The sequence below is a fragment of the Anabrus simplex genome, chromosome 4 (assembly GCF_040414725.1).
Source record: "Anabrus simplex isolate iqAnaSimp1 chromosome 4, ASM4041472v1, whole genome shotgun sequence".
Lineage (NCBI taxonomy): Eukaryota > Metazoa > Arthropoda > Insecta > Orthoptera > Tettigoniidae > Anabrus > Anabrus simplex.
In genome coordinates this window covers 155,668,729-155,685,129 of record NC_090268.1, presented here as the reverse complement: position 1 = coordinate 155,685,129, position 16,401 = coordinate 155,668,729, and the positions used below count along the sequence as shown (strand labels likewise).

At 37.5% G+C, this 16,401-nt stretch overlaps 1 long non-coding RNA gene across 2 annotated transcripts in view; it reads right to left on the bottom strand.

Moving 5' to 3' along the window:
• Positions 1 to 5,363: 5,363 nt before the first annotated feature.
• Positions 5,364 to 16,401, bottom strand: part of LOC136872527 (uncharacterized) — a 71,969-nt gene continuing 60,931 nt past the window's right edge. The window contains exon 3 of one of the 2 annotated variants that reach the window (XR_010859938.2): positions 5,364 to 5,694. This is a non-coding gene — a long non-coding RNA (uncharacterized lncRNA). Of the gene's footprint in view, positions 5,695 to 14,048; positions 14,245 to 16,401 lie in introns of those variants that run through there. The other variant, XR_010859937.2, reaches the window with a different exon arrangement.

The following is a 16,401-nucleotide window of genomic DNA, read 5'->3' as shown; positions in this document are numbered from 1 at the left end:
AATGTTTGGCATGAAATCCAGTTAAATCTATAATTAAAACCTTAACTCATTAAAAACTATTATGACAAGTAAAAGACTTGCTAGTCAGTCGTATGATAAAAGTTCATTGGTTAAATAATATTCTTATGATCAAGAATTTTAAATTTTAAATGTCGAAACCGGTACCACTATTGAATAAATGTTGTAGATAACATCTTATACGACTCGGAATTTGTATTGAAAAGGTTGGACCTTACTTTGTGAAACTTCTGTACAATGTTCTGAGCATGCTGAGATTAGTTACTGCCGGTGGACTGTATAGCACTAGGCACCCGAGCTCAGGAGGGCTATGACTCACAATATGTCCGAGATGCCCACTCCTATTCCGTAGCAAATGGTATCCCGACTCTCATGACTACTTACTAGGCCACTCGGCCATTGCCCATGGTTCACAAACTAGGACGTGACTACAGTAACCCACACCATAAAAATTGCAAGGTACATTCTTTGGGGAGGCTTCTTTCGAATACCCCTGGGATTGTATTGGAAATTATACTATTTTATGAAAGAAAATTTCCATGCACTCTTGCCAACATTATCGTCATTCCAGTACATTGATATGTTTGCCGAGTGAATTTGTCATGTTCTTCTAATGAAGGTGCTATGGGTTGAATGCATGTGGGATATTTGAAATGAAATATTTTGTCCCTGTGGTTCAGATTCCATGTAAAACTGGAGGTCTTGTGGCTATGATCACAGTGATATTGATATCAGTAGTCACAGAAAATGATAAGCTTGCAACTAGAGCAAAATACATGATAATCAATCAATCACTACTGATCTACATTTAAGGTGGTCACCCAGGTGGCAGATTCCCTATCTGTTGTTTTCCTAGCCTTTTCTTAAAAGATTGCAAAGATATTTAAAATTTTATTGAACATCTCCTTTAGTAAGTCCTTCCAATCTCTAACTCCCCTTCCCATAAATGAATATTTGCCCCAGTATCAACTATCTGTCTTAGTACATCAAGAGAGATGCAAATGGCAATATCAGATTTTAAAATTCAAGTCTCTGCCACAACTTCAGGTACATTTTAAATTTATTTTGGAGTCATAATTATTTTTGTGCAAGTTACTGGTTGTTACATGAAATAATTTGGAGTGATTAGTGCCATACTACTTATATTTTTAGGGAAAAATATGCTTTTGCAAGCCACCTTTGTTGCGTTTTGGCGTTTAAAGAAGTATACAGTGTTTGATTGCTCTAGCTCTCATGGCTCCAGAGGAAAGCATACCTAAAAGTTACAAGTCATTTTTGGAAATGGGATGTTAACCGACTTCTTTTGGGGAGTGGCAGAGATATGACCATATTTATGTAGCTATTTAAAATACACTTCAGTTGCAAGAATATTTTGAAAGAAACGTACTCTATTAAAAAAAGTGAAGAACCAACATGTGAATGTCCATTACTTTACACATCCAGATACTCTTAAAATTGAGGTGTGTTGTTGTACTATCGAAAATGTCAATTTATTTAATTTTTATGCTTTGCATTCAGCGTACTGCAGTTGAAACCACTAGTCCAAACTTAATATAACTACGGTGTATATTTATGTTAAATTATGGATTGATATGAGAAGGTTGGCCATGTCTGTTGTATCGTAGAATCTGTCTTCTTTGATGAAGCTAAGTGCTGCATGCATAATTCAGACACAGAGCCATTAATGAGGACACAGGAAGCTAGGGAGAGAATAGGAACAAACTTAGGATAAACACAATTTATTACATGTCATTGCGAGTAGACAAGGAAGTATGAAATAAAAAGTATCTCTCTCCTTAGCTTCCTTACTTTGATGAATATTTGTACACTTAGTTGTTCCCATTCTATTACATTATGATGCATCAGTGTTTCTTGTACTGACACAACAGGAAGGCTATTAATAATTAATGCTTACTGACTGGAATGTGAGGAGATATGCATAGCATTGCACGTGCAATGTCAGTCAGTCACGGTGCCATAGCAGGAAGCTGATTCACTGTAGAAGAAAATAAGTAATAATTTAAGAAACATGAAAAACTATAGATAACTGTTGATGTGTTGATAATGAACTTAATGAGATCCAGCATATTTCCTATCCACACTCGGTGTGAAGCTAATTAATGCTTTCCTGTGTACAAGTAAAACTGGCTGAATGCATTGGAGATGTAGTTGAATAACACTTTGTATGGATATCGCCAAAAGTACAGTGTAATAATTATGATTAGCAGTGTATTCTGTACATCACACTATATTATCTAAGCTACTTAACAATTGTTATTAAACCCCTAACTACAATGGAGTCCGAATCTCTTGAAAGTTCTTTGAGCAATTCCATTCATTCCCCATTAACTAGCAGTTGTGCAGATTGTGTGAGAGTAATTGCTTGCCAATGAAATATGCATCAAGGCAAGTTGCTCTTGGCTGAGACTTTGCTGTCTTTCAAAATCACATTAGTATGCCTCGCAATTCATTAATTCATTCATGGGGTTGAATTACACAGACATGTTGAAGAATATTTTTTTCCTTATTTCCCCACAAAACATTCTATTTTTAACATGGACTCAATTTTGTGATTATATGGAAAATACCTGATCTTAAAAATATAGAGAAATAGTTCCAAGTTTTTAATGAAAATTATAAGAGGTTTCTGTTCATCCCAAGCAAATTAATTACAACAGAACATTTCTAAGATATATTTTTGTTTCACTAATTATTGTCAATGCACAAAATTGTTAGAGTGAATTTGTACATAATATAAGGTACGAATTATTTTATTGAATGGGGAGTAGGCATCTTGCATCATACAAGCATTTGCTAATCAAGTGATGAGAACTCCATTTAAGTAGTGTCTCAAAATAATTTCATTTCTCATTGATGAGTAACTAATAGATAGCCATGCAATACATTACTTTCTCTCCCTGTCATGACCTTGTTTATTTGCACTAACTGAAGATTAATTCACTATGGCAGATTAGGAGAGCATTATAGACTTTTCTAAATGTGGTTAATATGTGAATGGGTTAGCAATGATTCTTAAAATATAACTTCTTGTCTATATTGACATTAACCAGGTTGCAAGGTATGGGGAATTTTCTGTTAGAAGAGATGTAAAATTACTGGGCTTGATCTTCATAAAGTACTGGCAGTGAAGTGACGCAGCCAGGCAGAAATAGCATATTCTGTTAAACCCCAAGTGTTGGTGGCAAAGGCTGAGTCATCTTGATTCATCAGATTTTGAAACTGATTTTGAAGATAAAAAAGGTGGACAATATGAGGGCAAAATTCTGAATTATTGAGATGCGACAAGTGGCTGACATTCTCACTGGTTGATCACCAAGGCAGCTGCAGATTAAATCCTAGCTAATGAATATAAGATTTTCTTACTTCTCTGTGGTTTGGATTCTGTAAAGAACTACGCTAGCAGTTTGCCCCAAATTACTCTGAGAATGAGAGTTAAAAATACTAAAATTAGTTTTTTTTTTAGATGACCGTTGTTGTATTGCAGTTAGTAAACCTGTGTCTTCATTCTGAGGTGGTGCAGCTCTTTTGAGGCACGCCTCGAATGGAGTCGAGCTGCACGCAGTAGTTCAACCACATACAAGCCCCCCCACAATTTTGAAATATCTGGCGGTACGGGGAAATGATTCCGGGCATCGGAGGACAGCAGCTAATAGTTAAATTGCTGGGTTGTGTGGCTCAGACTGTTGAGGCGCTGGCCTTTTGAACCCAACTTGGCAGGTTCGATCCTGGCTCAATCCGGTGGTATTTGAAGGTGTTCAAATACCGTCAGCCTTGTGTAGGTAGATTTACTGGCACGTAAACGAACTCCTGCGGGACTAAATTCCGGCACCTCAGCGTCTCCAAAAGCTGCAAAAGTAGTTAGTAAAGCAAGTAACATAATTATTATTAATAATAGTTTAGTTGATAATGCATGAGAATTTAAACCTTATGCAGATGCTTTTATATAGCACCAAACAAAGAGTGCTTAAATGAGTTTTTTTTACATGCCCGTAAATAAAACAACCCAAACTATTACTAGGTGAACTTCGGCATTTAAGACAAAATAGGTGTTTAAATGATCAAATAACTACTGTAATGTAGCCTCCATGGCTCAGGCGGCAGCACACCGGCCTCTTGCCGCTGGGTTCCGTGATTCAAATCCTCGTCACTCCATGTGAGATTTGTGCTGGACGAAGTGGAGGTGGGATAGGTTTTTCTCTGGGTACTCCGGTTTTCCTGTCATCTTTCATTCCAGCAACACTGTCCATTATCATTTCATTTCATCTGTCAGTCATTAATCATTACCCCAGAGGAATGCAACAGGCTTCGGCAGCCAGCACAATTCCAATTCTCGCCGCAAGATAGGGGCTTCATTCATTCATTCATTCATTCCAGCCATCCCTGACCCAGTCACTGACTGGAAAACAGGTTGTAGGTTTTAATTGATTTTCAAGTACTGTAGTTGCCTTGATAGGAATGACTTGCAGTGTTAGGTTTGGAATGGCAGCACACTACCATCTAAGTTAACAGGTTCAGTGGAGTTATATTTGAAGGCATTCAAATGAGTCATCCTCATGTTGATTTACTTGCACAGCAAATGAACAAGGTCATGTTTTTAGAAAGTAGTATAAAATGTATTGCTGAACTTGTGTTTCAGATAAATGTATTTTTTTGTTTTCAGTACTGAGTAGTTCTTGTAGGCAAAGTGATTTACAGAATGCAGTGAATTTTAGGTGGTTCCTAGATTCATGCATTTTATATTTCTCTGTTCACATGTCCCCACTAGTTTAATTTTTTCTTTATTTTTCTTTTTTTGAACAGGACACTCCGTGATTCATAGAAGTTTCAACGCTGGGGCTGGACACTTGAAATGAGGTGTTGGACTTAGGATATATTTTTAGGAATTTTTTTTTTGCCAAAATTGCTGATTTTTTGTAAATTCCAGATAATTTTTGTATTTTTTTAAAAAAAATAAAGGAATTTTTCAAATTTTTGCTTATTGTTTCTAATATTTGAGTTTTATATAGAAAGTAATTTTTTTTTTAATCTGAAGATATTTAGAGAAGGAATCTGTAGGCCTAAAAATTGGAAAAAGAAAAAAAAAAAAAAAAAAGCAAAGTCCCAATTTTTTGATACAAAAATTTGGACAGCTAATAAGTGTAAATATGTTCTCTCTCATGCCAGCTTGGAAAAAAAGATGTGAAAAACATGTTAGAAAGGTATTTTTTTAATAAGGAGGGAATGTGACTGTGATAATGAAGATAAATTGAACATTTGATACAAATTCATTTATTAAAGAAAGTCAGACATTAATACATTTTATCAGCTTATATTGTTAAGTAAAATATGCACAAGCAAAAAAATTAATTTTCATTTTACAAGCAGTAATATTTTAAAAACCAGTGACCTTTACAAAACAGTCCACCAGGTTTTCTTACTGCACCACTCAAGTCAGTGTCCTTGCAAACTTCCCTGACCATGTGTCTGCAGAATGGGACAGCTCTTGATCCAAAGAGTACTTCTGTATCTGGACTACTAGGATGCCCTCATTCCTCAGTACACTCAGCACTTTGCCACCATGTTGACCTTCAGAATCATTGGGCCTTTGATTTCAAGAGATTTCTGTACAGAAGTTACAGAATTGGACATTCTCATACCAACAGTTCTTCTCTCATGCTGTAACAAAAGAACAACTAATTAATATTTAAGTCAAAATTATTGTCCTACAAATCTTGTTTCATTATAAAGCTTTAGATTGAAGTCTACCAACAATTCCTGACTTACAACCTGAAAATCAGTTTTACAAGTTTCAAAGAAGTCCTTTGTTTTTAAATTTTATTAGTCAAGACCTAAGTAATTCTTGGAACACTTTATTCAAATACAACTTTAATGTATTCATAAATATCAAGTTTCACATATAACCATAAGATTTAAACTAAATATACAATAGGTATCAAAACAACCTTTCACAATCTAAAAATTACACTTATAAAAATTAATCAATTTGTAGGAAGTATGGTGTATTGCATTATTCTACTTTAACAGCTACAATTGATGACAATCAGATGAATAATTTAAAACTGTTAGGTTCCTCAGTCTGCCAAAACTAATTTTGAGTAATACATTTATTAACTACCTTAACTAGGAAACAGTGCAGTGTTATACTAAAAAAAAACTCAGTATAGAATGACATGTTTCATTCTTTAAAGATAAAAAATATAAATATTTCTAAGCATTTTAGTGTGATTTGATAGAATCTGATCTGTTAAGAACAAAAATGTCATTCTAAATTGAGTTTTTTCTTTTTCAAGTATAATACTGTACAATGTTTTTTTTAAATTATTTTTTCTAGGTAGTTTATAAATAAACTAACAAGGGAGCATTCTCTACTCGTCACCACCAATTTCGCTCAAATTTGTAGAACATGCAGGGCTTAGCTAGAAATGAAAGTACCCTAAGTGGGAACTCCAGATGGCCAAGTGTATAGAAAATAAAGTTGACGTGGCTCTCGCACTGTATAAGCCACTTATGTTAGTGCGCACGCCGAGCAGTAGTTGGCGTAGCGGTAAGAGCTCGGACTGGTAATTCGATGGTCGTGGGTTCGACTCCCTGTGTGAAGACTAATTTTTTTCTGTCAACTTTTATATTATTCATTTTCCAATTAAGCAAAGATGTGAATAATTCATTTTATTTATTTATATGCAAAAGGCATAGAAAAGGTAAAAAATTGGGATTTCATTGTCACTTTTTTCTACCCGCACCAAAAATGTGTGTACAGCCACCAGGAGCAACATTCACTTGTCAGGTTAAAACTAATCCTACAGCAAAACCGTTATTCAAGTTTATGGCACATTCCCCAACGAAGGGTGATAACCAATATAGGAGAAAAAAGAATTTCTGTTTTAACACATCGAGAATGTTTGCAACTCCAAACTTTCTACAATTGTGCGCTCATTAAAAAATGACATCCTATATGCCTTTTGCATATAAATAAGTAAATAAAATCAATTAAAATAAATGAATAATATAAAGATTGAGAATGTTCTCCACACAGGGAGTCGAACCCACGACCGTCCAATTACTAGTCCGAGCTCTTACCGCTACGCCAACTACTGCTTGGCGTGCACACTAACATAAGTGGCTTATACAGTGCGAGAGCCACGTCAACATTTTTATTTTCTATACGCTTGGCCATCTGGAGTTCCCACTTAGGGTACTTTTATTTCTAGCCAAGCCCTGCATGTTCTATAAATTTGAGCAAAATCTGTGGTGACAATTAGGGAATGTCCCCTTGTAAGTCAAAAGCAGAAAGAATATCTGAATCTTTATAATAAGTTTTTTATATCCAGATGCCCTTCCTGACAACCTCAGGAATTAGTAAGATGAAATAAATGTGAAAATATGATAGCAGAAAGAGAGATGGTAAAACCCAGTGCCAGCATATAACCTACTCGCACCAAATACCACTGATGTCTGCTAAATGCTTTACACCCCCTTCCAATGGACAAATTGCCAACAGCATCATATGCCCTCACTCCGCAAGTTAATCCTGGCTTTTGGCACACAATCTAATTAAATATTGTATACCACAACCTCCTCTATCCTGCCAGCCAACATTCTTATGATTAAATGTTTTTCAACCACAGTGCCAGACCATATAGACTTCACACGTTAATCATGGCCACCAGGCAGGCAGCTTTGCACAGATTAACAAATAAATTGTCACATCTGAGGACAAAAATGTTCAATTTTCAAATTATATTTCCTAATGTAATGAAATGTAAGAAGTCTTCTATGTTCCTGGGCAAGTTTTGCAACACAGCCCATAGTTCACACTCATTGCATCAGTCTGTCCTCTCCTTACAATATGCACTTTCATACAGCACTATTATGAAATTATAAGCACACAGCATGCTTCCACACAGCAACTTGTCAGCTGTAGGATACAAAATTCATAACAGCTAAGGTCAAAATCCCAGCACGAACTATTTCCATTTGTTCCCATATGAATACTCTACAATGAAGTCAGGCACGAAACACATGAAGCTGGCCACTTCATTCTGCCATGGCATATTCACACATCAAGACAGCAACAATTTTAACATTCAGGAGGCAGAGATTCAGTGCAGAGTTTCACCCAGGGCCACTCAGAGATACACAGCAGTGGCAGATGTCGGGGAACATTGGAAGTCTTCCAGCTCTGTTTTATAGCAGTTTTCTAATAGGGAAGAAAACATTAGTTGGAACTTCACAGAGAAGCCTGTTCTTATACTCAGCATAGCTTATGCAGGTAATCAGTTTTCCTGAATGTCCATGCACTGTCTAAACGAGAAATCACACCATTGCAAAAAAGCTGCCAACAAAGAGTCTAAAATGAACAGGTCAATTGGTCCACCTTTGCAAAGATGGAGTTAATTAAGATCATGTAATCTCTGACAATGCTTGTTTCAGTTCAGCAGAACTCAGGCCAGTTCATGTTTACAGGCTACAGAGAGCCCAATATGACAAGATATACAGACATGGACAAAAGTATTCATACCCCTAATCATCCAATACAAAATGCTTTATTGCTGGACCAATACTGTAACAGTAAAAGTTGATTTCGACGACTAGCTGAACAAGAGACCCGACAAAGGGATGTCCAGTCTATCAGATTTGTTACAGAGGAGAGGGAAGTAAAATAAGTATAATAGAATGTTTTAACTTTGCTCAAAAGTTTATTTATAAAATAAAATCAGAATTCAACATCACCTCAGCACAGCAGTTACAACAAGTATTTCTCCTGGGATTGAGCTGGTCTTGGTACACTGCGGGATCGCAATGTTCGTTCATAGTGGCACCATCTTCTGAGAAGGTCTAGAATATCTAGAAGATCTGGATGATCTAGGAGCACTCGTGGTCTTGGTTATAACACTGCACTAGGATTCGAAATGGACTCTTTAAAGTATTTGATCTGCAAAAACAAAGTTATTGTTAATGGCAATTTTAAACAAATCACAAGTGAAATCTGCCATTCATAGACTGTCCATAGAGCGCATATGGAAACAAGGTGAGAACTCCACAATGAATGAGAACATAGTTGCAAATGTCTCCACTAGAATGAAAGGGAGAGTCGGTAGAAAAAAGAAATGCATAGATCAGGACAGACTTAAAAACATTCCATTGCATCAAAGAAAGACTATCAGACCTGTAGCTATTGCTTTGGGTATGGCAAAATCAACAATGCATCACAGAATCCAAGAAAAAGCTGTTCGATGACATTCATCAAAACTAAAACCAACACTGAACTTCACAGGAGAACAGAAACGTTTGCAATTTCGTTTGTCAGTGTTTGATCCAGCAATTTTGATACGCAGAACAAGATTTCAGGACATTTTTGATCGGATTCATGTTTATGAAAAATGGTTTTACATGACTGCAGATAAAGGACTATTTTACCTTGCTGCTAAAGAACCCTATCCACATCAAACCTGTCAGAATAATCTCTTCATTATGAAGGTGATGTTTCTAGCAGCAGTGGCACGTCCCCGTCCTGATTCAATGCGTAACCAGTACTTTGATGGTAAACTTGCGGTATTTCCATTCATCGTCCAGGAACCAGCAAAACTCAGTAGCAAAAATAAGCCTCGGGGGACACTGGGTATGAAACCTATCCAATCTGTTGCACAGGACGAATACAGAAAGATGCTCATCGATAAAGTTCTTCCTGCTATCCAGTTAAAATGGCCTTCATGGACAGCATCAAAACCCATCTACATACAACAGGATAATGCAAAACCGCACATTGATCCGTCTGATCCTGAGTTTAAAGCTGCCGCTTCTAATACTGGTCTGACCATACAATTGTACTGTCAGCCTCCAAATAGCCCAGATATAAATGTCCTAGATCTCTGCTTCTTCCATGCCATACAGTCTCTCCAATATCAAGAGGCAACATCCACAGTAGATGAACTTGTTACTGCTGTTGATAAAGCCTTCAACGACCTTCCTGCTGAGACACTCAATGTTTTCCTGACCCTGCAACAAGTTATGGTTGAATGCATTAAGGTTTATGGAAAGAACTGTTACAACCTGCCTCACATGAGGAAACAGAAACTGCAACAACAAAAGTGAACTGATACAGGACATTTCTACACAACGGAAGAATGAGAATGACCGGGACACTGTAGCAGAAAGGACCAAGATACGAGACAGGAACGGAAAGCAGATGAATCCATAGGAACCAAACCGGATGATAGCTACGAGCTAAGGGCTGCGGAACAAAAAGTCTGGCTATTTATTGGTAGAGCAAGCAAGGGAACTTCAACAGAATCAATAAAGAAATATCTAGAGAAAAACAAAATAGAAGGGGAGACAGAATGTGAAGAACTCAGAACGGTTGGCAACAGGAAATCCTTCAAGGTAGGGATACCATACAAATATATGGATCTTGTATATAGAGCAGACTTCTGGCCAAAGGATATAGTATTCCGAAGATTTTGCTTCATGCGAAGCCAAGGAAGAAATGAATGAGAATTTCCGCCCCAACACTAATAAAACTACACAGCTAAAACTACTGCTATGGAACACAGAAGGTGCAAGAAATGCCTTGATACATATTCCCCACGAGACACTTGTAAACATAGATATAATTGCAACAGAGACTTTCCTTTTAGAACCAATACACATCTAAGGATTTTACAGTACACATTCATTCGCAAAGTCTACTGACGGTAGGCCGGAGGGAGGTGTTTCATGTTTCTTCAAACCGACTATTGGAAAGATAACCAGCGCCACGAAAGAAGACAATCTGCTAATAACAAGAACAACACTTCTCACAACAGTAGGCCTGTACATGCCCCCACACTGGACAACGGAAGATGCAATAGAACACCTAATGAAAGCATTGACGGAGGTGAAACATGATGAGTCAGTCCTTTTAGCAGGAATCTTAACTGCAGAATAGATAAAATCAGTAACAAGACTGAACTGATTCTGGAAACACTCAGCGAGGAAGGCTTCAAACTTGTAAACGACCCAGAACTCAAAACATACTTCGCACACAACAGCACCAGTTCAGTTGATTTAGTATTTTATAGAGGAAAATATGTTCGAAATCTGGCCCAAGAAGGTTTATGGTCGTCTTCTGCAGCACCAATCAGAAAACATATTCCCAATGAAACTACGTTTGAAATAGAAAATATGCAGACAAAATACATGACTAAGACCATCAACGACAGACCATCAAGAAAGATTGATATAAATATCCTCAAACAAAATGAGACGCAACTAGAAACTTCAGCGCAGCTCATAGATGAGGGCAACACAACTGGAGCATTAGAACTAATCAATAACATACTTCAACAAGCTCTTATTCCACGAAGACAACGTAGAGCTCAGCCCTCGTTTAATGAAAAATGTTATAAAATACGTACAGACACACTAGAAGCGTTATACGTAGCCAAAACAACAGGAAGAGATGAAGATCTTTAAACCTATGCAACTAAGAGGAGAAATTACAAGCAACTTTTGAAGGAAACAAAAACTGCATTCATAGAAGCGAATAGAATCGCAGAAGCAGCAAAGATAGACCCATTCATTGCCCTGAAGAAACGAAATGTAACACAAGCCACAGTTATACCGATGAAAGAATGGGAAGAACACTTCAAGAAAACTAAATCAACAGAACATTAATGTAGCTGTGTGCAGAAGCGTAACTGAGGAACGGATTCAAAATCCACTAACGATAACACCAGAAGAGATCGCAGACATCACTAAAGCGAAAAGTAGGAAAGCCCCTGGGCCAGGTAATATTTGCATGGAAATCTTAAGACTCATTGGAAATACTACTTCCCTTATGGACCAATCTCTTCAACAAATGCCTGCAATCAGGGACAATACCGGAAAGCTGGAGAACTGCGAAGATCAAAATGCTATACAAAGGTAAAGGGGAAACAAATGACAAATTCATACAGAGGAATAGCACTGGAGAATAACATCTTCGAAATCTATACTAAAATACTAACGGGGAGACTTGAACAGGAAGTAGACTCAAAAATACCAGAATGCCAATTTGGGTTCAGGAAGGGTATAAACAAAACAAGCTGTAAAATTTCAGAATGAGCACTAAGAATGCCCAACTGAAAATACTACGCAGTCTTCATTGATTACAAAAAGGCTTTTGATCTTATAGACAGAAAACTACTGCAAAACATCGAAGACATGATTGGAAAGACACACTACATTAGTAAAATAATAGAAGACGTCTTGACATACGACATTGTAGTAGATGATGGAATAACAACATCTAACAAAATCAGGCAGACAAATGGTCTACTACAAGGGGACCCCATCAGCCCAACACTGTTTAATATAGGCACTGCGAACATCACCAATATCCTTCGAAATACAACGGAGATGTACGTAGACGATATGGTCATAGCGGACCCCAACAAAGAGAAATTACAGGCGACATTAAAAGCCCTGGCAAAATGGGCACTGGAGAATGGTTTCAAGATAAACATGAATAAATCAGCACAGATGACATTCAGGAAAGGGGGAACAGCATCACCAAAGGACATGCTGTTATTGAACAACGAAGAGATGGAAGTGGTTAATAAATTTAAATACCTAGGCATCACCCTGCAGACAATGGGTTGATCATTCAGCTACCTTGTGGAAGAAAGGACAACGGCTATTAAAAACATGTGGACTCAAGAATCTACATCGCTTATCGCTGAATACAGCTATGACTCTTTTCGACGCCACAATAACACCAATAACATATGGCATAGAACTAATATGGGAAAATCTAACGTACAATAACCTCGAGAGAATTGAAAAGGTGAAAGCAAGATTCATAAAGCACTGCCTGCGAATAGGGAAGTATGCACCATCGAGACTTGCCTATGAATTAACAAGAGAGACCTCCTTCATAGAGGATATCAGGTATAAGCTCAGCCTGCCATCTACTGACGCTTACCAGGCACTGGAATTTTACAGTACCGATGCAATGCAAGACAGATCATGGACAAACGCTAACGAAGAACAAAGAGACAATCACAAGACTAGCCATTCATGGCTACCACCACAAGTTATGTAGCAATAAGAAATTCCACTTACCAAACGAGAATTGCACATGTTCGCTCTGTGGAAAGTGCTGCGAAAAATACTATATTGGGTTGTGTTCAAAAAGGACCAAAAGCATCACGCAAATTAGCAAAGAATAATTTAAAAATTTGATGTAATCATTGTATATGCCCTTTCGGGTGCTTTTCCTGTTAATAATACCTCTTGTTCTACAGTGTGATTCCGATATTGCCATATCGGCTCCTGCTGCCTTGGAACGTGTTGAGTGATCAGGTGCAGTTGTACTGTCAATAGCATCTGCTTGGTGTGGTGTATTAGTGTTATAAGTATATTCCTTTCTGTATCGTTTATTGTCAAATTACTTGTGAAAGAAATGCAACTATTATTTTGGGACAGAGAAAGTATTTCACATACAACATCAAAGATCAGGACAGTCTAATGATATTACTTTGAAAAAAAAAATTTGTAGTTTTTCTTAAATAGCACACAATGTTAATATTTCTATCACTGCACTTTGCTAAAATTAATACGATCTGAAAATCAATATTTATGTACTTCAGTTAAATGTTTATAAGATCTATTGGTACACTTAGAATATTTATTCAGATCAAGTTCTGAAAGTCTGAGCATCTGTGTTAATATGCTGATTTAAATTGATTTTATACTTATTCACTTTATTATGTTATTCAGATCGACTCATACTTTAGAAGCGTCATTTATATGTATGCGCCCTAGTATGCTATTCAGATCGGCCCCTATACGTCTGGGGCGCCATTTGTACTTATTCTTCCCTCTCTGTAAAAGTTGATTCCGACTACTGGCTGAACATGAGACTCGACACTGGGGTGTCCGGTCTATCAGATTTGTTACAGAGGAGAGGGAAGTAAATTAAGTATAATGGAATGTTTTAATTTTGCTCAAAAGTTTATTCATAAAATAAAATCAGAATTCAACATCACCTCAGCACAGCAGTTACAACAAGTATTTGTCCTGGGATTGAGCTGGTCCTGGTACACTGCGGGATCGCAAGGTTCGTTCATAGTGGCACCATCTTCCGAGAAGGTCTAGAATATCTAGGAGATCTGGATGATCTAGGAGCACTCGTAGTCTTGGTTGTAACACTGCACTAGGATTCGAAATGGACTCGAAGTATTTGATCTGCAAAAACAAAGTTATTGTTAATGGCAATTTTAATCAAATCACAAGTGATAAGCTGTTCTCACAGTGTGATTACACTAGATAATTGCGATGTAATATCACTGAGCTTGACATACACAGTTATTACTACTGGATTGAGGTAAGTAATAAAGTGAACTCTTAATTAAATCTGTGATGTATCAGCAACAGAAAAAAATGTGTCACTTTATCAAAGTTAAATATGAGAACATTGGCTGAATAATGACGTAGAAAATAAGATTCCTCTTTCAAACCTTTCACAGTTCAAGTTCGAATGAATTCTTGAAATAAAAGGAAAAAGAATATGTTCCGTGAATTTAGTCCCGTTCACGATTGAATAATGGCAAAAAAATACTACTGTCCTGTCTAGAACCATCCTGGGTTCAACATAAGTCCTATCTGGAAAATTAAGAAATGTTAACTGCACCAGATTATTTAACCACAGTTCCGAGATTTTGTTCAATCAAGAATCTGGTCACTCGGAAAATAAATCTTAAGTTCGACAGCACTGTTAAATTCAACTAATTGTGTCAGTCACCTGTAACAAACGTATAGTTTAATGAAATTTTCTAACACTTTGGTAGAGTAATCATGCACTTTGATATTTTACTACCACAAAATTCAATCACCTCAACAGTCAAATACTGAATTATGTTTCACTATTAGCATAGTTTTATCACTTGTCAGGGTTAAATACAAAATTATGGTGTACAGTTTTGACATTTCACTAACTACAAAGTTTTATCACTTTCAGCATTCAATATTAAATAACTTTGTAAAGTTTAAGTCATTCAAATTGTATCATCTCTTGTAATACAAAGATCAAATTACGTTTAAGTACTTGGTAGTGTAATATCGTACTAGTGAGGAAATGTAAGTTTGAGTCACACTGTTCTTGTAAATAGTTAAACACCTGAACTGTTCACATCTCAACTTATACGCAATTCCTATTACCACACACAAACGATACTGCAAATCTTATGTCTTGTAGATGTGTTGTAGAATCAGTTCAATAGTACGTGGACTTGAACTTTCAACGGAGAGTTGAACTGGCAACTTACATCACTGCAGCAGAATGACCAACAGCCGACCGTCCAGCCTTGACTGTGGTACGGGGGGCCCCATAGCCAGCTCCCCCGTCATGGCTATCAACTCAATCTACATTGCCGACATGCTATTAGTTTCTAAGTAGAAAGAGAGAGCTGGGAAGAGGGGGAAGTAATACAAGGAGTATCTGCCTGTTTACATGTTAGACAGATTACAAGGCATGTTTTTTTTTTGCTAGTTGCTTTACGTCGCACCGACACAGATAGGTCTTATGGCGACTATGGGACAGGGAAGGGCTAGGAGTGGGAAGGAAGTGGCCGTGGCCTTAAGGTACAGCCCCAGCATTTGCCTGGTGTGAAAATGGGAAACCACGGAGAACCATTTTCAGGGCTGCCGACAGGCTGAAAAGAAGAGCCTACATGCAAAACCTGACATCTTTTGATAGCACATGTAAGTATGTGGGCTGGGAAAGTCCAGAGGTTGTGTTAGGAGTATGTGTCATGCAGTCATAACCATTTTCCTTGCTTTTGTCAATTATGAGAATCAGTCCTTGTCACTAACTGGTACGGCTAGAGTCCGCTAGTGTCTGGGCTTTGGGCCACAGGTTAGTCCCTTGGTTCAGCAGCCAGCGGTCCCTGGTGCCAAGTCTCCTTTAAGGAGAAGGGGAGTAGAGCCAAGCCTTACTTAAGGTAAGGGGCTTCTTTCTCGCCTGATGTCCTTTCTTTGTGGTGTTGGTGGCACACTGTCTCTGCAACCTGTAACTATACTATATACATACATCATATATACATTTATGTTTCTCTGTAGAGTGCAGGCCGCTCTTCCACTCTCATTCTGTAAAATAGGGCATTAAATATTTACATGATTTAAATAACAGCTGCAAGGGTAGGTTTTCTGTCCACTCCCTTGTCTCTGGCGGGAGGCGGGGGTGGATTGGGTCGTCTCTTATTATGGCTGTGTTGCCTTCGTCATGGTGTGTTTCTTCTCTCAATCCTCCCTCGCTTGGTTCCCTGTGGTGGCTAGATCTGAAACATAACGTAACACAACATAACATAATCTAGGATAAAGACATAGAGATGTACATATATACAG